Below are 23982 nucleotides of genomic sequence, written 5' to 3'. Positions count from 1 at the left end.
ATCACAAACACAGGATGAAATAGGTTTTAGCAAAGAGAGGCCAGTCTAACTAAACAGATTGAGGATAGAAAAGGGATCTTTGCGGTCAACACAAAAAGCTACAAAAACCACGCAGAGTGTGCAAAAAATACTCCCGCACCGACTCACGATGCGGGTGTGCCACTCTGCACCCCCAGAGCTTCCAGCTAGCCAGGTAGTTTCATGATAGCAAGCTGGACTAGAACTTAGCAAGAAAAACCATATGTAACAAATGAACAAGCAGGAACTTAGCTTGTGCTGGAGTAGACAGGTCCTCAGAAAGATCCAGGAGAGATCTGAACCAGTACTAGAACATTGACAGCTGGCATGGAGTAACGATCTGAGTGGAGTTAAATAGAGAATCAGCCTAGCCCCAAACGAGGGCAGCTGGAGAAGGAATCTCAGAACCAGCAGCTCCACTCACAGCCACCAGAGGGAGTCCACGGACAGAACTCACCGAAGTACCATTCATGACCACAGGAGGGAGTTCGAGAACGGAATTCACAACACATACTCAATAACAGAACGTTTTGCCTGGCGTAAAGACAATAAAGCAGATTCAACGGTTGCACGGCGATTAGGATCATCAAACATTAATGCCATAGCAGCCAAGAAATCATCCAAGTTATTTAACCGTGGGTCACGAGACTCAATCATCGGATTCGCCCAGGCGAGCACTCGTGAGGTCAGCAGCATTATTACACACAATACTTTGGATCTATCAGTAGGAAAACGGTAAGCATGCACATCAAAATATAGCAGACATTGATTCACAAAGCCACGAAATTTGTCGCGATCACCATTAAATCTGAATGGGGGCAACTTAGGTGGGCTAGCTGGTGGCGGTTGCCCAGAGGGTAAAGTCGCTTGTGCGTCCATACTGGGACTCTATGCCAGCAAGTTTGTTTTCCTGGGCTGCCATGTGGGTGCTTAAGTCCTGCAAAGTTTGTCCAAAGACTTGTTGATTGTGTTCAATGTTTCCAAACTTCTTTTGCAGACCTTCCACATCTTTCTGCAGTGATCTAATTATGAAAAACACCTGCTCTAATCTGCTCTCTGCAGTCATTGTTCCAGCAGTCTCCTCTTTTCTGGCTAGAGTATCCTATAATAATTATAGGGGATAACTCAGGAGACTCTTTGCGTGGAACAAGACAACTACAGGACACAGTTTTATAAGTGGTAAAGTCTATATTATCACACGGTGATTCAAACAGGTGCAGAGAGAAACTCAAGTCCATAACACTTGGTGTAAATAATAAACGCAGCTTAACAGTCTATAGGGAACTTCAGAGGAAAATGCAATCACGCAGAAAGTCTATGAAGCCTAATTATTCTTGAGGATACTTGACACGAATAAGTCCTTCTTTAGTCCAAACACAGATAGATATGCTTATAAGGCAGTTCAAGCAATGTCTTATCTCAACCAGGAAGGCCTGGGTGATAATCTCAGGTTTAACCCCTTCATGACCTTGGGATTTTTCGTTTTTCCGTGTTCGTTTTTCACTCCCCTCCTTCCCAGAGCCATAACTTTTTTATTTTTCCATCAATTTGGCCGCGTGAGGGCTTATTTTTTGCAGGACGAGTTGTACTTTTGAACGACATCATTGGTTTTACCATGTCGTGTACTAGAAAGCGGGAAAAAAATTCCAAGTGCGGGGAAATTGCAAAAAAAGTGCAATCCCACACTTGTTTTTTGCTTGGCTTTTTTGCTAGGTTCACTAAATGCTAAAACTGACCTGCCATTATGATTCTCCAGGTCACTACGAGTTCCTAGACACCAACATGACTAGGTTATTTTTTACCTAAGTGGTGAAAAAAAATTCCAAACTTTGCTTTTTTTTATTGATTTATTTTGAATGGGGCGAAAGGGGGGTGATTTAAACTTTTATATTTTTTTATTTTTTTCACATTTTTTTTTACTTTTGCCTTGCTTCTATAGCCTCCATAGGAGGCTAGAAGCAGGCACAACCCGATCGCCTCTGCTACATAGCAGCGATCTCATGTTCGCTGCTATGCAGCAGAATTGCAGGTGTGCTGTGAGCGCCGACCACAGGGTGGCGCTCACAGCTACCGGCGATCAGTAACCATAGAGGTCTCAAGGACCTCTATGGTTACTGTCCTGACACATCGCCGACCCCCGATCATGTGACGGGGGTCGGCGATGACGTCTTTTCCGGCCGCCCGGCCGGATGCGGTAGTTAAATGTCGCTGTCTGCGTTTGACAGCGGCATTTAACTAGTTAATAGCGGCGGGTGAATCGCGATTTCACCCGCCGCTATTGCGGGCACATGTCAGCTGTTCAAAACAGCTGACGTGTCCCGGCTTTGATGCGGGCTCACCGCGGAGCCCTGCATCAAAGCAGGGGAGCTGACCTCGGACGTACTATCCAGTCCGAGGTCAGTAAGGGGTTAAGCAGAGCAGCAACAGCTTACATGTCCAGCAAATGCAGATGGAAGTAAACACGAGCAGTAGATGAAGGAGGACTACTGGAAACTGGTGTATGCAGCAGGAACTCAGAGCAGAGTAGCAGGATCTCCACACAGGTTCACAGGAGCAGGTACAAAGCCAGGAAGTCACCAGGGTCAGGAGCTGGATGCAAGGCAGAATACGCTAGCACAGACTGAAGGCTGGGGTGGAGTTTTATAGCAGGAAGACACAGTTCACGAGACCAAAGATGCTATCTTAGAAAAGGGCAGTAATGCACAAAAGGTAATAAAAATGTTCAGAGTCCTGGCAGACACGCTGTTACAAATAGTGGCATCTAAATGCAGAAGAGACTGCTGCATGACTTGGGGCTCAGACTGCTTGGCTGATTTGCAAGGGGGTAAGGTGAAAGCCGAATGACCATTGTCCTTGGGTGCCAACTGTGCACTTTCTGCACTGGACCAGGTGGAAGATAATGTGAAGCAAATGGAGTCACTCTCAGACATCCAATCTAACATCTTTTCAAAACCTTGTGGCCTCACCATTTGTGCAGTATTATTCGGGCATACGAAAAGATGCATAACATACTGTCGCCTGCGTACACCAGAGGAAGGTGTTGCATTTGGGCACGTATCGCGGTACAGAACGACCACATCCTCTTCAAACACACCGAATTAAGACAGACTATAAAAACGAGGCAAAACCCAGGATTTAATTCAGCCCTTCAAGACAAACCATGTGAACTCTCCAAATCCATCGAGCTCCCAATTGAGTGAAGGATTCGTTTGAGGCGTCCGTATCTTCGATTGAGTACCACTCGATCAATTCCAATCATTTTAAGATGTTTGGTATTACAATTGTGGGCTGTTTTAAAATGTCTGAATATAGGTTTTATTTTACCGTAATTCCATGACGTTTCCGCATTCAAGTAGTTGAACTCTTAACTTCCTGGATGTTAATCCTATTTAAATAAGATTGTATGGGCAAGTGGCATAGAAGACTACACCTTCTGTGTTGCATGTGATGTATTGAGTGACCTTGAATTATTTTAGTCCATTGCTAGATTTGAATATTAAAGCCTTTTAATATGTTGGGGCATGGTAAGCAACTGCCACAGGGGAAAAACCTCAATTTGGGTAGTAGTTCCCGAGTAGTATCTACATACCAAATTATCGTTCAAATTTCGGGCTCCTCTGTACGTGATGCTTGGTTTGCTAGTGACATGTTTCTGTAAAACTGGATCAGAGGTTAACATAAGACAGTATTTCCACAGACCTTCTCTCATTTGGTACCAGATGTCATCGGTGAGATAAATCTCACTGGCTGTTCAGGTACTGTTTCTTTGCACATCTTAGAAGGTCATCCCTTTTCATACTGCAGGCTCTTTAAAATACCTGCCTTATTGATCTACTATATCCCCTCAAGTGGAATCTATTCAAGAGTTCTTGGCCCTGTTGGATAAAAACAGAGTCCTCTGAGCAATTTTTCCTGAGTTTTAAGAATTGCAAGAATTGCCCCAGATGTATTTTATCCTTCAAGGGTTGTGGATGTCCCTTGGTGGTATGGAGCACAAAGTTCACAGAGGTTTCCTGAAAACTTTGGTCTGAAGAAAGTCCTGTTCATCCTCATAGATAAGATGATCAAGCAATTTAATTTACTTTTGGCTGTATTTACTGGTTAATTTGATGTTGTTATTGCAGAGCTGAGAAATTAATTACAGAAGGTCACTTTCTATTCCCTGCCATATGAAAAATATATTGTCCATTAATCTAGACCACATCAATACCTTATCCACATGTGTGATGGGGTTAGGAAAAATAATCTCTTTCTAATACAGCCCCAAAAAGAGGTTTGCACAAGAGGGTGCAAATGCTGCCCCCATGGCGGTGCCTTAGAGCTGCAGGTCGAAAGTTTCTTTAAAAAGAAAAAAATGTGAGTGAGAGACTAATTCAAGATTTTTGTGAGAAACACAGTGTGTCTCAATTCAAGTTCCCTGTTAGATAGAAAATATTAAATGGCACGAAATCCATCCTCATATCGGATGGAGGTATATAATGTCTCAGCGTCCCGAGTAACTCACCACGTCATTCTCAAGAAAATTTTTTTCCAAAGAAACAGTAAATTCCTTAAGGAGGGAGGGTAACAATTCAATCAGGGGTTTGAGATTAGAGATGAGCAAACTTGTTCAGAAAACGTTTGCCAATCTCAAATTTGGCACGAATGTTGCACATTCGGATTTGTGGTTGGATTGCTGAACATTTTCCTCAAAATCGGCAAAATTTGGACAAAGTTCGGTAAATGATTGAGTTTCCACTAATACTTTTGTTAGGACTTAGTGGTGCTGTATGATGAGTTGGGGGATGTTTTTGATGAGGAGGTCAGAGGAGCGGCGGACTGTTATTTTTTTTTTTAATTAATGTGTGGAGATTCCAGCAGCCAATCAGGGCGCAAAGACCATCCACAACATCCAGACACAATGGCTTATGTCATTGGCTTGGCTTGTGTCATTGTGCTTCTCACAAAATTAGAATATCATCAAGAAGTTAATTTATTTCAGTTCTTCAATACAAAAAGTGAAACTCATATTTTATATAGAGTCATTACAAAGAGAGTGATGTATTTCAAGTGTTTATTTCTGTTAATGTTGATGATTATGGCTTACAGCCAATGAAATCCCAAAAGTCATTATCTCAGTCAATTAGAATACTTTATAACACCAGCTTGAAAAATTATTTTAAAATCCGAAATATTGGCCCTCTGAAATGTATGTTCAGTAAATTAACTCAATACTTGGTCGGGGGCTCCTGTTGCATCAATTACTTCATAAATGCGGAGTCACATGGAAGCGATGAGCCTGTTGCACTGCTGTGGTTTTATGGAAGCCCAGGTTGCTTTGAGAGCAGTCTTCAGCTCATCTGCATTGTTGAGACTGGTGTCTCTCATCTTCCTCTTGACAATACCCCATAGATTCTCTATGGGGTTAAGATCAGGCAAGTTTGCAGGCCAATCAAGCACAGTGAAACTGTTGCTTTTAAACCAGGTATTGGTACTTTTGGCAGTGTGGGCGGGTGCCAAGTCCTGTTGGAGAATGAAATTTCTATCTCCAAAAAAGCTTGTTGGCAGAGGGAAGCATGGAGTGCTCTAAAATTTTCTGCACTGACTTTGGTCTTGATAAAACACAGTGGACCTACACCAGCAGATGACATGGCTCCCCAAACCATCACTGATTGTGGAAACTTCACACTAGACCTCCAGCAGCTTGGATTGTGTGCCTCTCCACTCTTCCTCCAGTCTCTGGGACCTTGATTTCCAAATGAAAGGCAAGATTTACTTTAATCTGAAAACAACACCTTGGAACACTGAGCAACAGTCCAGTTATTTTTCTCCTTGGCCCTGGTAAGATGCTTCTGGCGTTGTCTATTGGTCATGAGTCGCTTGACACAAGGAATGCGACACTTGTAACCCATGTCCTGGATACCTCTGTCTGTGGTGGCTCTTGAAGTAATGACTACAGCAGCAGTCCACTCCCTGTGAATCTCCTTCACATTTTTGAGTGGCCTACTATATTGAGTACTATGGGGATTGCGTTATACTATATGGAGGCCTATGAGGTGTGCTTTAAACTTCATGGAGGCCTATGGAGTGTATTATACTATATTGAGGGCTATCTGGTGCTTTATACTACAGTATATGGATGCTATTTATGGGGCCATCATACAGTGTGGGGATTACAGTGAGGGAGCCATCATACAGCGCAGGAGATAATATGGGGTCTTTGTACAGAGTGGGGCCATCATACAGTGCTGGGGCCATAAAACAGTTTGAGGGCTACTAAGGGGTCAGTATACTGTGGGGTGTACTATACAGTGATGGGGCATTATGCTAGAGAGCATCATACTGTCTATAGGGGAGCTGTACAAGGGGGAGACTGGGAACATTATTAAATGTAAAGTGGACACTTATTGTTATAGGGGAACTCAGGTTACTGTGACTGTCAAAGGGGCACAAAGGGCATTATTACTTTCTAGTAACAAAATCTGGGCACTGTTTTCTGGGGCACTTGCACCCGGCATTACTATAGTCTAGATGGTTGTTTTACCATTTAGAAGGCACACAGTACCACGCAGTAGGTTCAGTAATAGGGACACATACGGCCGCAGCGACTCAGCATTGGAGTATCAGCAGGATGAGGAGTTTGTGCAGGTTGGAAATAGTCCCATTGGGGATGGGGCTAAAAATATGAGACGTGAAATGTGTCTTTGTTGGAATCTCTGCAGCCGAGCCCTGGATGGACGAAGTTGTCATGTCGGTCTGGGCCAGATGGAAAAGACGGGATAAAGTGAACGATTACATCAGAATGCACGTTGTTATGATCCTTAGTGGTTGAGGATCACAAATTACTCCAGCTAAGTAACAAACATAGGACAAGCTCTAGGGAGGTGGCAAACTGAACTGACCGCAAATCTGAACCTATCCAAACACACTAGAAGTAGCCGGTGAACGTGCCTAAAAATCCTAGACGTCTCGAGCCAGCCTGAGGAACTAACTACCCCTAGAGAGAAAGAAAGACCTCTCTTGCCTCCAGAGAAATAATCCCCAAAGATATAGAAGCCCCCAACAAATAATAACGGTGAGGTAAGAGGAAGGCACATACACAGGGGTGAAAGCAGATTCAGCAAATGAGGCCCACTAATACTAGATAGCAGAAAATAGAAAAGGGAATCTATGCGGTCAGTAAAAAACCCTTACAAAATATCCACTCTGAGATTTCAAGAACCCCCACACCAACTAACGGTGTGGGGGAGAAACTCGGTCCCCTAGAGCAACCAGCAAGCGAGGAAATCACATTTTAGCGAGCTGGACTAAAAACATAATGAACGCTGATAATCAAAAAATGATCAAACAAAAACTTAGCTTGTCTTCGAGAGACTGGGAGCAAGGTAGACACAAGGAATCTGAAGAGCACTGAATACATTGATAGCAGGCAAGGAACTGAGTATCCAGGTGGGCTAAATAGGAAACCAACCAAGGATAACGAACCAGCTGATGCTGCAACCTGCAGAAAGACAACACTACACAGTACCGCTTGTGACCACTAGAGGGAGCCCAAAAATAGAGTTCACAACAGTACCCCCCCCCCCTTGAGGAGGGGTCACCGAACCCTCATCAAGACCCTCAGGGCGATCAGGATGAGCCGCGTGGAAGGCACGAACCAAATCGGCCGCATGAACATCAGAGGCGACAACCCAGGAATTATCCTCCTGACCATAGCCCTTCCACTTAACCAAATACTGCAGCCTCCGTCTAGAGATACGAGAATCCAAAATCTTCTCCACCACGTACTCCAATTCGCCCTCGACCAGCACCGGAGCAGGAGGCTCAACAGAAGGAACCACAGGTACCACATACCTCCGCAACAAAGACCTATGGAACACGTTGTGAATGGCAAACGATGCTGGGAGATCCAAACGAAAAGACACCGGGTTAAGGATTTCCAAGATCTTATAAGGACCGATGAAGCGAGGCTTGAATTTAGGAGAGGAGACCTTCATAGGGACATACCGAGAAGACAGCCACACCAAATCCCCAACACGAAGTCGGGGACCCACACCGCGGCGGCGGTTGGCAAAGCGCTGAGCCTTCTCCTGTGACAACCTCAAATTGTCCACCACATGGTTCCAAATCTGCTGCAACCTATCCACCACAGAATCCACCCCAGGACAGTCAGAAGGCTCAACCTGACCTGAGGAAAAACGAGGATGGAAACCAGAATTGCAGAAAAAAGGCGAAACCAAAGTAGCAGAACTAGCCCGATTATTAAGGGCAAACTCGGCCAAAGGCAAAAAAGTCACCCAATCATCCTGATCAGCAGAAACAAAACATCTCAAATAAGTTTCCAACGTCTGATTAGTTCGCTCGGTTTGGCCATTAGTCTGAGGATGGAAGGCCGACGAAAAAGACAAATCAATGCCCATCTTAGCACAAAAAGTCCGCCAAAACCTGGACACAAACTGGGATCCTCTATCAGACACAATATTTTCAGGAATGCCGTGCAAGCGAACCATATTCTGAAAAAATAGAGGAACCAAATCGGAGGAAGAAGGCAACTTAGGCAAGGGCACCAAATGGACCATCTTGGAAAAACGATCACACACCACCCAGATGACAGACATTTTCTGAGATACTGGAAGATCCGAAATAAAATCCATGGAAATGTGCGTCCAAGGCCTTTTCGGAACAGGCAAAGGCAAAAGCAAACCGCTGGCACGAGAACAGCAAGGCTTAGCCCGAGCACAAATCCCACAAGACTGCACAAAGGAACGCACATCCCGCGACAAGGAAGGCCACCAGAAGGACCTAGCCACCAAATCTCTGGTACCAAAAATCCCAGGATGACCCGCCAACACCGAAGAATGAACCTCGGAAATAACTCTGCTGGTCCATCTATCCGGGACAAACAGTCTCTCTGGTGGACAACGGTCAGGTCTATCCGCCTGAAATTTCTGCAGCACTCGTCGCAAATCTGGGGAAATGGCAGACAAAATAACTCCCTCTCCGAGAATGCCAGCCGGCTCAGAAACTCCCGGAGAGTTAGGCACAAAACTCCTAGAAAGTGCATCAGCTTTCACGTTCTTCGAACCGGGCAGGTATGAGACCACGAAGTTGAAACGGGAGAAAAACAACGACCAACGAGCCTGTCTAGGATTCAGGCGCTTGGCAGATTCAAGGGAAATCAGATTTTTGTGATCCGTCAAGACCACCACACGATGTTAAGCTCCTTCGAGCCAATGTCGCCACTCCTCAAATGCCCACTTCATAGCCAACAACTCCCGATTACCAACATCATAATTCCGCTCGGCAGGCGAAAACTTTCTTGAAAAGAAAGCACATGGCTTCATCACAGAGCCATCAGAGCTTCTCTGCGACAAAACAGCCCCTGCTCCAATCTCAGAAGCATCAACCTCGACCTGGAAGGGGAGAGAGACATCTGGCTGACATAAGACTGGAGCTGAAGAAAACCGGTGCTTCAGCTCCCGAAAGGCCTCCACGGCCGCAGGAGACCAATTAGTCACATCAGAACCCTTCTTGGTCAAATCCGTCAAAGGTTTAACCACACTAGAAAAATTAGCGATGAAACGACGGTAAAAATTAGCAAAACCCAAGAACTTCTGAAGACTCTTAACAGACGTGGGCTGAGTCCAGTCATGAATAGCCTGGACCTTGACTGGGTCCATCTCCATAGTAGAAGGAGAAAAAATAAAACCCAAAAAGGAGACCTTCTGTACTCCGAAGAGGCATTTTGAGCCCTTCACAAATAAAGCATTAGCACGCAGGACCTGAAACACCATCCTGACCTGCTTCACATGGGACTCCCAATCATCAGAAAAGACCAAAATGTCATCCAGATAAACAATCATAAATTTATCCAGATATTCTCGGAAGATGTCATGCATGAAGGACTGAAACACAGAAGGAGCATTAGAGAGTCCAAAAGGCATCACTAAGTACTCAAAATGGCCTTTGGGCGTATTAAATGCTGTTTTCCATTCATCTCCCTGCTTAATGCGCACAAGGTTATACGCACCACGGAGATCTATCTTGGTGAACCAACTGGCACCCTTAATCCGAGCAAACAAATCAGACAATAGTGGCAAAGGATACTGAAATTTGACTGTAACTTTATTCAGAAGACGATAATCTATACAAGGTCTCAAAGAACCGTCCTTCTTGGCCACAAAAAAAAATCCTGCACCAAGAGGGGAAGAGGATGGGCGAATATGTCCCTTCTCCAAAGACTCCTTTATATAACTCCGCATCGCGGCATGCTCTGGTATAAACAAATTAAAAAGTCGTCCCTTAGGGAATTTACTACCAGGAATTAAATTTATAGCACAGTCACAATCCCTATGAGGGGGCAGGGCACTGGACCTGGGCTCATCAAATACATCCTGGAAGTCAGACAAAAACTCAGGGACCTCAGAAGGAGTGGAAGAAGCAATAGACACCAACGGAGTATCGCCATGAATTCCCTGAAAACCCCAACTCGACACAGACATAGCTTTCCAATCTAAAACTGGATTATGAGCTTGCAGCCATGGCAGACCCACAACGACAACATCATGCAAATTATGCAGAACAAGAAAGCGAATCACCTCCTGATGTACGGGAGTCATGCACATGGTCATTTGCGTCCAATACTGAGGCTTATTCTCAGCCAATGGCGTAGCATCAATTCCCCTCAGAGGAATAGGAAATTCCAAAGGCTCCAGGACAAAACCACAGCGCCTGGCAAACGACAAATCCATCAGATTCAGGGCAGCACCCGAATCCACAAAAGCCATAACCGGGTAGGACGACAAAGAACAAATCAAAGTAACAGACAAAATAAATTTAGGCTGTATAGTACCAATGGTGACAGGTTTAGCGATTTTTTTTAAGCGTTTAGAGCATGCTGAGATAACATGAGTAGAATCACCACAGTAAAAGCACAACCCATTTTGACGTCTATGACTTTGTCGCTCCATTCTGGTCAGAGTTCGGTCACATTGCATAGACTCAGGTCTCTGTCCAGAAAATACCGCCAAAGGATGAGCAGATTTGCGCTCCCGCAAACGCCGATCAACCTGAATGGCTATAGCCATAGAATCACTCAGACTTGTAGGGGTGGGAAACCCCACCATAACATTCTTAACGGCCTCAGAAAGACCTTCTCTGAAATTTGCAGCCAGGGCACACTCATTCCATTGAGTAAGCACCGACCATTTCTGAAATTTTTGACAATACACCTCTGCTTCATCCTGACCTTGAGAGATAGCCAGGAACGCCTTTTCTGCCTGATTCTCAAGATTAGGCTCCTCATAAAGCAGTCCAAGAGCCAGAAAAAATGCATCTACATTAAGCAATGCAGGATCTCCTGGCGCCAGAGAGAAAGCCCAATCTTGAGGGTCGCCACGCAACAAGGAGATAACAATTTTAACTTGCTGAGCGGAATCACCAGAGGAACGAGGTCTCAGAGATAGAAATAACTTACAATTATTCTTAAAATTTAGAAACCTAGATCTATCTCCAGAAAACAACTCAGGAATGGGTATCTTTGGTTCTGACATAGGGCTATGAATAACAAAATCCTGAATACTTTGCACCCGTGCAGTAAGATGATCCACACTAGAAGTCAGAGTCTGAACATTCATGTCTGCAGCTGAGCTCAAAACCACCCAGAGTTCAAGGGGATGAAAGAAGCTAAACAGACTGCAGCAAAGGAAAAGCGGGAGGGAAAAAAAAAAAATATGTACTCAGGTCTTCTTTTTATCCCACTTCTGTGATGCATTAAACACTTTTTGGCCTGCTATACTGTTATGATCCTTAGTGGTTGAGGATCACAAATTACTCCAGCTAAGTAACAAACATAGGACAAGCTCTAGGGAGGTGGCAAACTGAACTGACCGCAAATCTGAACCTATCCAAACACACTAGAAGTAGCCGGTGAACGTGCTTAAAAATCCTAGACGTCTCGAGCCAGCCTGAGGAACTAACTACCCCTAGAGAGAAAGAAAGACCTCTCTTGCCTCCAGAGAAATAATCCCCAACGATATAGAAGCCCCCAACAAATAATAACGGTGAGGTAAGAGGAAGGCACATACACAGGGGTGAAAGCAGATTCAGCAAATGAGGCCCACTAATACTAGATAGCAGAAAATAGAAAAGGGAATCTATGCGGTCAGTAAAAAACCCTTACAAAATATCCACTCTGAGATTTCAAGAACCCCCACACCAACTAACGGTGTGGGGGGAGAAACTCGGTCCCCTAGAGCAACCAGCAAGCGAGGAAATCACATTTTAGCGAGCTGGACTAAAAACATAATGAACGCTGATAATCAAAAAATGATCAAACAAAAACTTAGCTTGTCTTGGAGAGACTGGGAGCAAGGTAGACACAAGGAATCTGAAGAGCACTGAATACATTGATAGCAGGCAAGGAACTGAGTATCCAGGTGGGCTAAATAGGAAACCAACCAAGGATAACGAACCAGCTGATGCTGCAACCTGCAGAAAGACAACACTACACAGTACCGCTTGTGACCACTAGAGGGAGCCCAAAAATAGAGTTCACAACAGCACGTCCTCTGTAAGTCGCCATCTATAACTGTGCTGTAATCTCCCATATGTTCTGTAGGACTCGTATCTACCATTGACCATATGGCGGTAATATCCATGTAGGTCTTTGTATAGAGATTATTTTCAGTAACAGTGCTGTCATCTGCTGAGGTTCTCCTACATCCACTATTAGGGTGTGTCACCTAGTTGTAATCAGGGTTACCTAGCTAGGAGTCCACTCAGAAGTCTCGCCCCCCTCCCTGAACCAAAACCCTAGCTACGCCTCTATCCCTTGTGACCCTTAATCAAAATCTTATACAACATTCTGCAAATCCATTCTCATTTGAAGCTGTCCCTCCACATCCCCCTTCTATTCCCCCTACAGCTATGCTCCTGCAAAGCTTTTATTGGCCACTTCACACCATGTGATTGCATCTCACTCAGCAGAGATCATGGTAGTAGTGAGCCTACATTGTACTATACAATTAAAGGGACATCACCCATGTGCACAGTAATATGGGAGGTCACTGGCATCTATGCATTTCCTCTTCCATAGACACAGACCATGGGAGTTAGAGGCGGTACTAGTGTATTATAACCCCCATCAGTACTACTACACTAATACATAACACACATTTATCTTCAAGGACCACATGTTTGTCATCCCTGCACATTCCTATTAATTACACAGAGGATTATAATTTTTTTTATCGTGTGTTTTTCTGTAAATGGCAGTTTGCTTTAACAAAAAAAAACAAGATTTTTTTTTCCACACCCTCTGTGGGTCCAGCAGTGAGTCTCCCACGCTGCTCCCGCTCTCTCATTGTCTGCAGCGTTGTTACTTCGATATTGCACAGCGACAGAGTCTTGTGTCATCAATTCAGGCAGAGTTGCTGAGCAGTGACTAGTTGCAGCAGTGCTATCAATGGGTCATTAGTGCTGCAGACAATACCAAACATCGGGAGCAGCAGCAAGTCTCTCCACTGGACCTGGGGAGGATGAGTAAAACCCACATCTTTAAAAAAAAAAAAGTACTCCAGGGGAGAGGAGTTTTCTACAAGTGGAAAATCCCTTTAGGGAGAATGTGTACTGAAGGAAGCAGGGCCAATGTGAAAAGCGCCGTGTATAGTAAATATAGACTGAGCTCCTAGTTGCCCTGGGGAGGATGCTGACAACACGACGGGCTCTCCCTAAGCTTCAGGCCGGCGTCACACTAGGCGTATGAAAACACGGTCTGTTTTTTACGGCTGTAATACGCAGAAATGTTCCCAAAATAGTGATCCATATGTCATCCGTAGGCAGGGTGTGGCAGCATATTTTGCTCATGTCATCCTCCGTATGTAATCCGTATGGCATCCGTAATGCGATATTTTCTCGCAGGCTTGCAAAACCGACATACAATGGATCCATGGGCTCAAATATTCGTTAAAACATATATATAGTCTATATATATATATATATTTATATATGTCAGTGAGACATATATATATATCTATATATACTGTATTTATATTTAATTCAGCGCTAGATAGCAGAAAAGCCGGTAATTCAATTGCCGACTTTTCCTCTCTCCTTCACAAACCCGACAGGATATAAGACATGGTTTACATACAGTAAACCTTCTCATATCCCTTCTTTTATTACATATTCCTCTTTACTAATGTAACAAATGTCTTGGTGTCAAATTTGGGGTCTCTAGCTATTAAATTAAAGGGTTAAATCGCGGAAAAACTGGCGTAGGCTCCTGTGCAATTTTCTCCTCCAGAGTGGGAAAGCCAGTGACTGAGGGCAGATATTAATAGCCTAGAGAGGGACCATGGTTATTGGCTTCCCCTGGCTAAAAACATCTGCCCCCAGCCACCCCAGAAAAGGCGCATCTGTAAAGATGCGCCTATTCTGGCACTTAGCCTCTCTCTTCCCAAAACTGTGTAGTGGTGGGATATGGGGTAATGAAGGGTTAATGTCACCTTGCTATTGTAAGGTGACATTTAGCCAGGTTAATAATGGAGAGGCGTCAATTATGACACCTATCCATTATTAATCCAATAGTACGAAATGGTTAATAAAACACACACACATTATTAAAAAGTGTTTTAATGAAATAAAGACACGTTGTTTTAATATTTTATTATACTCTTAATCCACCTGAAGACCCTTGTCACCTGAAATAAAGTTAAACAAAACAAACAACAATATCCCATACCTTGCGTCGCTCAGTCTTGTCCCACGCTGTAAATCCATCTGAAGGGGTTAAATCATTATACACCCAGGAGCTCTGCTAATGCAGCTGTGCTCCTGTCTGTAAAACTTGGTGAATGAATGGAATGCAGGGGAATGTACTGTAGTTACCTGGAGTCGCGGTGATGCGCCCTCTGCTGGATGAACTCATATGAACTCGAGCCTGGGAAAATACTCTGAAAAGTTCCCAGGCTCGAGTTCATATGAGTTCATCCAGCAGAGGGCGCATCACCGCGACTCGAGGTAACTACAGTACATTCCCCTGCACTCCATTCATTCACCAAGTTTTACAGACAGGAGCACAGCTGCATTAGCAGAGCTCCTGGGTTTAAAATGATTTAACCCCTTCAGATGGATTTACAGCGTGGGACAAGACTGAACGACGGAAGGTATGGAATATTATTGTTTGTTTTGTTTAACTTTATTTCAGGTGACAAGGGTCTTCAGGTGGATTAAGAGTATAATAAAATATTAAAACATGTGTCTTTATTTCATTAAAATACTTTTTAATAATGTGTTTTATTAACCATTTCGTACTATTGGATTAATAATGGATAGGTGTCATAATTGACGCCTCTCCATTATTGACCTGGCTTAATGTCACCTTACAATAGCAAGGTGACATTAACCCTTCATTACCCCATATCCCACCGCTACACGGGAGTGGGAAGAGAGAGGCTAAGTGCCAGAATAGGCGCATCTTACAGATGTGCCTTTTCTGGGGTGGCTGGGGGCAGATGTTTTTAGCCGGGGGGGGGGGCAATAACCATGGTCCCTCTCTAGGCTATTAATATCTGCCTTCAGTCACTGGCTTTCCCACTCTGGCGGAGAAAATTGTGCGGGAGCCCACGCCAATTTTTTCCGGGATTTAACCCTTTAATTTAATAGCTAGAGACCCCAAATTTTACACAGAGACACTTGTTACATTATTAAAGAGGAATATGTAATAAAAGAAGGGATATGAGATGGTTTACTGTATGTAAACCATGTCTCATATCCTGTCGGGTTTGTGAAGGAGAGAGGAAAAGCCGGCAATTGATTTACCGGCTTTTCTGCTATCTAGCGCTGAATTAAATATAAATATATATATGTGTCTCACTGACATATATATATATATATATATATATATATATATATATATATATACCTATTCTATGTGTACACATTTATTCTACCTATTCTATTCTGTCGGTGTGATTTTACTGTACACCGCACTGAATTGCCGGCTTTTCTAGAGAACACGCTGTGTATTTCTCGCAAGTCACACGCATGGTCCGTGTGTAATCCGTAATTTTCTCGCCCCCATAGACTTTCATTGGCATATTTTTTGCGCAATACGCTGACAAACGCAGCATGCTGCGATTTTCTACGGCCGTACAAGAACGTATAATACGGATCCGTAAAATACGGCAGATAGGAGCTGGGCCATAGAGAATCATTGTACCGTATGCAATCCGTATTTTCTGCGACTCTCATATGTCCGTAAAACACGCCAGTGTGACGCCGGCCTCAGTCATGGGAAGACACTCACCCCTGACTGCTGCTTGTCTGCAGGACTGGTGATAGGTTTATCGGGGCCCTTTTCCTGTAGGGGCTGCACTCCTGTGCTTTTTTTTTTGCACTGTTCAATTTTTTTTAAGCGCAGACAAGTGCAGAGCAGGATGTATAGGAAATGTACGCGGTATATAATTATCACCTGGGGGAGCCAACACCACAATGGCTGCTCACCATTTACTGCCACGGCAATCTACCCATAAGCAGCCATTGTAAACTACAGTATGGCTTTGGTGTTCCTCTGTGGGGTCACTGACTGCCTCTTCCTTCCCTCCCTGCTTTCTGGGACATGCACTGTCCTCCATGACTATATATTACAATGTATGCAGGAGACAGGGATCTGGTCACTGACTGCATTGTCCTCCATGACTATATACTGTATGCAGGAGACAGGGATCTGGTCACTGACTGCACTGTCCTCCATGACTGTATGCAGGAGACAGGGATCTGGTCACTGACTGCACTGTCCTCCATGACTATATACTCAGGAGACAGGGATCTGGTCACTGCACTGTCCTCCATGACAGTATGCAGGAGACAGGGATCTGGTCACTGACTGCACTGTCCTCCATGACTATATACTGTATGCAGGAGACAGGGATCTGGTCACTGACTGCACTGTCCTCCATGACTGTATGCAGGAGACAGGGATCTGGTCACTGACTGCACTGTCCTCCATGACTATATACTGTATGCAGGAGACAGGGATCTGGTCACTAACTGCACTGTCCTCCATGACTATATACTCAGGAGACAGGGATCTGGTCACTGCACTGTCCTCCATGACAGTATGCAGGAGACAGGGATCTGGTCACTGACTGCACTGTCCTCCATGACTATATACTGTATGCAGGAGACAGGGATCTGGTCACTGCCTGCACTGTCCTCCATGACTATATACTGTATGCAGGAGACAGGGATCTGGTCACTGCCCTGTCCTCCATGACTGTATGCAGGAGACAGGGATCTGGTCACTGACTGCACTGTCCTCCATGACTATATACTGTATGCAGGAGACAGGGATCTGGTCACTGCACTGTCCTCCATGACTGTATGCAGGAGACAGGGATCTGGCCACTGACTGCACTGTCCTCCATGACTATATACTGTATGCAGGAGACAGGGATCTGGTCACTGACTGCACTGTCCTCCATGACTATATACTGTATGCAGGAGACAGGGATCTGGTCACTGACTGCACTGTCCTCCATGACTATATACTGTATGCAGGAGACAGGGATCTGGTCACTGCCCTGTCCTCCATGACTGTATGCAGGAGACAGGGCTTCGCTGCTGACAGCAGTCGTCTTTGAGCACCATGTTCTCCTCACCACAGACATGCACAAAAAAGGGCAGGCGGCAGCAGCGCACGTCCCCGTCCCCGTTGCCTCACACGACCTCTGCTGCAGGTTTCTGATTACAGTATGCCCCCTCCCTCGCCTGGCAGTCAGCCACGTCTGTGCAGCAGCCTGGCGAGGGTTCATGGCTGGCTCCTGACCAATGTCTTCTCCGTGAGCGTGCGGCAGCCTCCTGTACCGATAACTGACGCTCCCGGCCGCCAATCACTGTATGTACCGACTGGAGGACGCTCCCTGTCTGCAGCATGGGGATCATGCGAGGACTGAGCTCGCAGAGTGGAGGGGGCTGCTGCACACTGGAGGAGGGGCTGCGCCCCGGGAAAGGCCGGCCTGCAGGCGGCGCCACTGAGCACCATTGGCTGCCAGACACTGGGGGACTCTGAGGTGCAGATTATTGCAGACTAAGCAGTCTGGCTCTGCAGCAGCAGCACAAGCCGAGGCGCTGGGAAGCCGGCCAGGGACAATCACAGGCACTGAGGCGAGGAGGGCTCCTCCGGGTTCTCTCCTCTGTGCTTCTTCCTCGAAGTCCCTGCACTTCTCCGTACAGCGGCAGCAGTATGCCCCCGGAGCGGCCACCTCTCTGCTAACTATGGACAAGTGAGGGCTGAGCGGAGCTGTCTGCCTGTGAGTATCCAGCTGTCCCGTGCCGGTCCTGCCTCTACTACATGGCAGCTCGGTGCCGGCGGCGGCAGCAGGGAAAATGGCTTTACCGGCTGCTACTAGTTGCAGAATAGCAGGATGACGTCACCGGCTGTGAGATGGGAGAAGTGCACAGTGCTATGCCCCGACCGACGGCTGCACGTCCTGTGGTGGGCACACACCGCCCTGCTGCCGGCACAGAGCTGGACACAGCACATAGATAGATATATTTATAGTGATATACACAGCATATCAATATATAGACAGAGCAGACAGGAACAGAGACTATAGCTGGACACAGCATATATTTATCTATAGTTATAGTTATATATATATAGCTGTACTCAGCATATATTTATCTATAGTTATATATATATATAGCTGTACACAGCATATATTTATCTATAGTTATAGTTATATATATATATATATAGCTGTACACAGCATATAAATATATAGACAGAGCATATAGCAATACAGGAACAGAGAATATAGCTGTGCACAGCATATATATAAAGAGCATATAGCGATACACAGCACGTATATATATATATATGAATACAGAGCATATATCTAGACAGAGCATATAGCTATATGTCTATCATACAGTTCATTTAGCTATACAGTAACAGCATATAGATATAGATAGATACAGTGCATATATACACAACATATAGCTATACAGTAACAGTGCATATATCCATATCCAGTGCATATAGCTATACAGCACATACATCCATACAGAGCATATATCTATACAGAGCTTATATCCATACAGAGCATTAATCTATACAGTGCATATATGTACACATGGTATACAGCTATAAGGAGCATACAGCTATACAGAGCATATATATAAAAATATAAATTATACATCTATACAGAGCATATAGCTATACAGAAAATATATATAGAGCTTACATCTATTCAGAGCATTACATCTATACAGAGCATTACATCTATACAGAGCATACATCTATACAGAGCTTACATCTATTCAGAGAATATATCTATACAGAGCATACATCTATACAGAGCATACATCTATACAGAGCATATATCTATACAGAGCATACATCTATACAGAGCATACATCTACACAGAGCATACATCTATACAGAGCATACATCTACACAGAGCATACATCTATACAGAGCATACATCTATACAGAGCTTACATCTATTCAGAGAATATATCTATACAGAGCATACATCTATACAGAGCATACATCTATACAGAGCTTACATCTATTCAGAGAATATATCTATACAGAGCATACATCTATACAGAGCATTACATCTATACAGAGCATACATCTATACAGAGCATATATCTATACAGAGCATACATCTATACAGAGCATACATCTATACAGAGCATACATCTATACAGAGCTTACATCTATTCAGAGAATATATCTATACAGAGCATACATCTATACAGAGCATTACATCTATACAGAGCTTACATCTATTCAGAGAATATATCTATACAGAGCATACATCTATACAGAGCATACATCTACACAGAGCATACATCTATACAGAGCATATATCTATACAGAGCATACATCTATACAGAGCATACATCTATACAGAGCATACATCTATACATAACATATACATCTGTACAGAGCATATAGCTATACATGACATATACATTTATACAGAGCTTAAATCTATACATGGCATACAGCTGTACAGAGCATATGTCTATACTGAGCAGCATACATCTATCCATGGCATATAGCTACATTATATAGGATCAGAATGTCTGCCAGGATCATTCAGGATTAGATATTAATTTTACATTTCATCATGATTGAGCTGAGTATATATATAATATACTTGCACTATATTCGTACATGTAGCAGGGTTATAAATGGAGCACAACTTTCGCCCCAGACAATAAAGCAGGCTTTGTTCCTTGTGCTTCATGGATTCCGTTTAATGAAAGTTTGCTAAGTGACGGCTTTGCCTGGCACAAACCGTGCACATTTGGTGCCTGCCATCAGAATGCCCAGTAGGGCCGGCTAAATGCTGGTGATATTCCTTGACGGTTCAGATCCGTATCATTGGCACATAGACGTTATGCAGCCTGACATGTCCCAAAATAATGTGAAGGAGGATCGGCTTATTGTTCTGCCATTGACAGCTCATAGGCAATGTCTGGGGGTGATGTAGGATGAGCATAGTGGGGAGACTGAATAGTGATTTTCGGCTGATTCAGCCTGTGAATCACTGGATTCACTTCAAAGTTGTGAACGCGGCTATTAATAGAGCGGCTCTACAGGGACATGCCGCCAGTGGTGGGGGGCGAGAGACAGATCTCCCCCCACTGATCATAGGAATGCAAGTCATAGAAGTCTGCTTCTGTATTCATGCTTTGCCCTCAGACTGGTCGCTGAATGATCTATGCATTTATCCTTGCAGGTTGGATGATGGAATAATTCCCACAATTTACACGTGTTCCTTTTCTTTCTGCAGATTGTTCTCCTTGTGGTAATGGCCATAATGCAGCCTCCACACTGCTGCCAGGTTGTTGGCGTGGTAAGATGACTGAGCCATAGATCTATTTGTATTACTTACATTATTGTGTTCGGATGAATAAACATTGGATTTTCTTTCTGTTTAACACTTTATTAGATGTTGTAAAATCTCCCATTTAGCTTCCCATTGGTGCAGAATGTGGTCCAGCTCCGCCTGCATCAGGTGCTGGTTCCTTCAGAGACAATAGCTGCTCGCAGTCTTCAGCCAGATTGATGCAATGTTTATTTTATGATCACAAAGAAGAATAGGGAAGAATATCACAACCTAGCTTGTCATTCTTCAGGATTAGATCAACAGTGCAGAATGAAAGCGTCATTAGCTGCACTACGCTGGTGTGTACACACAAGTCATTACTGGAATCCCCACGGTAATTTCACACTAGACTCCTAAGTCTGCTGGCAATGCTGCGATACGGTAAGAAATGCACACACAGGAACAATGGCTTGGCTGCATCAGACACTCGCACCTTAAAACGGAATTAATACCTGTTATTTCAAGTGCCAATAAAGATAGATTCAACTTATAATAAAATGACTGTCAAATATTGGGGACATTGTTGGCACAACATTTAGGATGGAAATGCTACAGATATCCTGGGTTAAAATCAGATTACAGTACCAGCCATGTAGATAAGGTCTCATTCGCAACATGTCTAGTTCTGTTGTGGATTTTCATGTAGATTTCTTCCCTTTCAATGGAAATTAACCACTTATTTTTCTTCTATATGTGGTCAAATTTGTGTGCAACGGTCCGAGTGAAGATCGTCACTCACACACTGGACTCCTGACCCAATTGGACAGCCTCATATATAACCTATTAACCTATGAGGCTGTTGGGTTCAGGACGGTAGACTTGTGGCCATTCTGTGCGTCAATGGCCATGACACACACATGTGTGATTGCAGCCTAAGGCTACTTTCACACTTCCGTCAGTACGGGGCCGTCGCAAACCGTCGGCCCGACGTATCGACGGACGTTGTGCTAAATTTAGCACAACGTGGGCAGCGGATGCAGTTTTACAACGTATGTGCTGCCCATTGTGATGAGCGGGGAGGAGGGGGCGGAGTTCCGGCCGCGCATGCGCGGTCGGAAATGGTGGATCCGATGGACAAAAAACGTTACATTGAACGTTTTTTTGTCACGACGGACCGCTAAAACACGACGCATCCGTCGCACGACGGATGCGGCGTGTGGCCATCCGTCGTCCATTAAAGTGTATGGCAAAAAAATGGATCCTGCGGGCACATTTGCAGGATCCGTTTTTTTGAAATAATGATGGATTGCGATGGAGACAAAAATATGGAAGTGTGAAAGAGGCCTAAGGATAGCAGACTTACAGCATCATTCATTTAGAGATACAGTTAAATGTCTGACAGATGTGGGACTCACACTGATGTCAAGAATGGTGGTCCCGATACCTGTCTCATGAAGTGAAGCTGTATTGGGGTTGTCCACTGCTTGGACAACCACTTCTCAAGCCACATGTTTCCCTCCAGTAAAATAAGAACACCTATCTTCATCTCTGGTTCCGGCGCCATTCGAGCGGTGTCAGCACTGGCTCTCCCGGAGTTTGCGCAACATTGAAGTGAGCGTGAGACCTGGGGCCAATCAGCGATGGCTTCACTCTACTGCCCCTACTTTGGACAAACCAGACATCCGAAAAGGAAGTGAGAGAGCAGCCGCAGTGACCATGTCACATGAGCCCCGCGACAGCCACTGCCAACACCGCTTGAATGACGCCGGCACCGGAGGTGAGTATAGGTGTTATTATTTTACTTGGGGGGGGGGGGGGGAATATAGGGATTCCGAAGGGGTTGTCCGAGAAATGGATAACCCATTTGTGCTTCATCCTGGTGGAGAGTGCACATATAACCATGGAAGCAAATGTGCTGACTGCTGCCTCAACAGACGGAATGAAGGTCAGGAGATTGGCATCCACCAGACATTCATGGATGGGAATACCCCTTTTGGAGAATAATTTATTAATGAATAGTTTTTATGTGAAACATAGTTTACTTTTAATTTTAATTACCCACAACACTCCCCCATAAAAGTCAAGGAGTCAGCTGCCGGCACTAGCTTCATATAACTGCATACCTCTGAGTGATATTAGTGCAGAAGTATAGGCAAAAATGACACCATTCTCCTCTGCCAGATAATAGATGGACCAATCTGTTTTTTAAAAAAAACAGTCCCATAAAAGTTTTTATTTGCTAAACCTGTATAAATGTATATGTAATGTAGGTGCATTAATATACTCACCGCGGAAGACCCTTAAAGAGAACCTGTCACCAGGTTTGTCCCATACGAGGTAAGGCCAGTACCTGTATTCCTTGATATACTGCAGTCTAGTATGCTGTATATAAGAGCCCAATACGGCCTGCAAGACAAGAAAAAGACCTCTTCTTATACTCAGCTTTGGGGCTGTGCGGTCCAATGGTCGTCGCTAGTCTTGATCCGGCACCTCTTCTTTTCTTGCGATCGCCGTCCTCCTTCCTTGCTTGGTGTGGATGACGTGTCCTATGTCATCCACCTAGTGTCCAGCATTGCGCTCCTGCTCAGGCTTACTTCTATTTGCCCTGTCGTGCACAGAGTAATGTACTGCAGTGCGCATTCACCGGTGCTCTTTAGCCTTTTCTTGCGCATATGCACTACACTACTTTGCTGGCAGAGAGAAGTACGCCTGTGCAGGAACGCAATGCTAGACACTGGATTACATAGGATGCTTCATCCACACAAAGCAAGAAGAGAGGAAGACGGCGATCACAAGAAGAGAGGAGGTGCCGGATCAAGACCAACGACGCCTATGAGACCAGATCGCCTTTTAGGTGAGTTTAATATAAGGTCATTTTCTTGTCTTGGGGCTGGATTGGGGGCATATACAGAATGTAGCATGTTAGAATGTTGTATATGAGGGCTTAAAGGTCCTGGCCTTACATCATATGGGACAAACCTGGTGACAGATTCCTTTAAAGTCTTAATGTGTAGCAGAACGAGGCTCCACAGGCTTACATTGTAAAAGCAAGTTCCGACAAGATGACGGTCGCAGCAATGGAAACCATGGAAGACTATGATCAATGAGTACATTAATGCACCTATGCCAAATC

At 44.5% G+C, this 23982-nt stretch overlaps 1 long non-coding RNA gene across 1 annotated transcript in view; it reads left to right on the top strand.

The window, feature by feature from the left end:
- The first annotated feature begins 17788 nt into the window (after positions 1 to 17788).
- The window catches only part of LOC143808070 (uncharacterized), a 37701-nt gene continuing 31507 nt past the window's right edge, over positions 17789 to 23982 (top strand). Inside the window, exons 1-2 of the long non-coding RNA XR_013221877.1 lie at positions 17789 to 18311; positions 20814 to 20876. This is a non-coding gene — a long non-coding RNA (uncharacterized LOC143808070). The remainder of the gene's footprint in view (positions 18312 to 20813; positions 20877 to 23982) is intronic.

Source organism: Ranitomeya variabilis, chromosome 1 (assembly GCF_051348905.1).
Source record: "Ranitomeya variabilis isolate aRanVar5 chromosome 1, aRanVar5.hap1, whole genome shotgun sequence".
Taxonomy (NCBI): domain Eukaryota; kingdom Metazoa; phylum Chordata; class Amphibia; order Anura; family Dendrobatidae; genus Ranitomeya; species Ranitomeya variabilis.
The sequence above is the reverse complement of the archived record's forward strand: the minus strand, read 5'-3'. Positions and strand labels throughout refer to the sequence as shown.